The sequence below is a fragment of the Sinocyclocheilus anshuiensis genome, unplaced genomic scaffold (assembly GCF_001515605.1).
Source record: "Sinocyclocheilus anshuiensis isolate Anshui unplaced genomic scaffold, SAMN03320099.WGS_v1.1 scaffold24, whole genome shotgun sequence".
Taxonomy (NCBI): Eukaryota; Metazoa; Chordata; class Actinopteri; order Cypriniformes; family Cyprinidae; genus Sinocyclocheilus; species Sinocyclocheilus anshuiensis.
The window spans coordinates 1,079,554-1,081,385 of NW_015557090.1; the positions used below are offsets into that span (position 1 = coordinate 1,079,554).

The 1,832-nt window shown below is 33.1% G+C and overlaps 1 long non-coding RNA gene across 1 annotated transcript in view; it reads right to left on the reverse strand.

The window, feature by feature from the left end:
- Positions 1 to 1,813, reverse strand: part of LOC107677101 (uncharacterized) — a 10,529-nt gene extending 8,716 nt beyond the window's left edge. Inside the window, exons 1-2 of the long non-coding RNA XR_001632803.1 lie at positions 1,620 to 1,813; positions 1,444 to 1,517 (exon numbers count right to left, since the gene is read on the reverse strand). This is a non-coding gene — a long non-coding RNA (uncharacterized LOC107677101). The remainder of the gene's footprint in view (positions 1 to 1,443; positions 1,518 to 1,619) is intronic.
- Positions 1,814 to 1,832: the final 19 nt, after the last annotated feature.

Here is a 1,832-nt window from a genome sequence, read left to right on the forward strand (position 1 = left end):
CGGACAGTCAGGACTGCTGAGAGGATTATTGGTGCCCCTCTGCCCAGCCTCCAAGATCTTTACATCTCCAGAGTGAGGAAAAGGGCTAAAAAAATCACCTTGGACCCCTCACACCCAGCCCACTCTCTCTTCGAACTGTTGCCTTCTGGTCGGCGCTACAGAGCACTGACCACCAGAACAGCCAGGCACAAGAACAGTTTTTTCCCACAGGCTATATTCAGTCTGAACAATTAATCTTTCATAATTATACATCGTCCATCACAACTAACATAGTTATATTTATATTAAACTTCACACTTTGTAAATAACATATCTGCACACTAATAAACATATCTGTACATTTATCTAAACAATTACATTTGTTCCTATACTTCTATTTCTGTATATAGTACATTATTTAATTTTTCTTTTTTTATTATATTAGTGTTATATTACATCCCTACTGTGTTATTCCTATGTATGTCTGCACTATCATGTATGTCTGCACTATGTTTGTACTTTCTTCTACACTGGAAGCTCCTGTCGTCAAGTCAAATTCCTTGTGTGTGTAAACATGGTAATTAAAGCTCTTCTGATTCTGATTCTGATATATATAAACATTAAAGCAAAATTGATAGTATCATTACTCCAGTCTTAAGTGTCACAATGTAGCAATATGCTTATTTTTTTTGCTCAAAAAACATTATTATCAGTGTTGAAAACATTTGTGTACATTTTTTTTTTCAGGATTCTTTAATGAATAGAAAGTTAAGCATTTATCTGAAATATAAAGATTTTGCAACAATAAATACTGTTCAAAAGTTTGGGGTCAGTAAGACTTTTTTTTTGAAAGAAATTAAATAAATGTATATTTTTATTCAGCAAGGATGCATTAAATTGATCAAAAGTGACAGTAAAGACATGTATACTGTTAGAAACTATTTCTACTTCATATACATTTCTATTCATCAAAGAATCCAAAAATGTTTTTCTTTCAACATTGACAATAATAAATGTTTTTTGAACAACAAATCAGCATATTAGAATGATTTGTGAATGATCATGTGACACTGAAGACTGGAGTAATGATGCTGAAAATTTAGCTTTGATCACAGAAAAAGATTACATTTTGAACATGTATTCAAATAGGAAACAGTTATGGTAATAATATTTCACAATAATACTGTTTTTACTGTATATTTGATCAAACAAATGCAGCATTGATAAGCAGAAGAGACTTATGTCAAAAAAACATTAAAAAAACCTTAATGTTTCCAAACAACTTTGTGTGTGTGTGTATATATACATTTCATATGATTTTTTTCTATGACCTTTGCAATGTACTGATTTGAACCAATGTAATGAACATAGTCAGGTAGGTTACCATGAGATATGATACAAATCAGAGCACGGACCCTTTTTAGGTGTTTTTTAAGCTTTAATGTGAGTCACTATTTCCATTACCTTTCTCCACAAAGGCTGGCATGGCAGTTCTACTTCTGACACTGGAAATGTTCCTGTGCATATCGGCCACTGGGCTTTAAGTGCCTTCACATTAAAGACAAAAATATATGCAAGGCAAATTTTGTAAAATAGGTATCGATAATTGACAATGTTCAGTTTAGCTTTTGCTTGTGTACCTCCTGAGGGGGATTGCAACATTGGATGATGTTGAATGAGGTCTAAGGTTTTGCCTTGAAGATGTTGCCTCCTCTATCAACACCAAATCTTCTTCCTGCAAACAGAAAAGAAAAATGTGATGTTGTACTGATAGAATTCTAGGCTGTTGGGAGTAGTCACAAATAAAAACACCCCTTAGAAGTCAGGGGCATATTGAAATGTGGAAGTTAGTT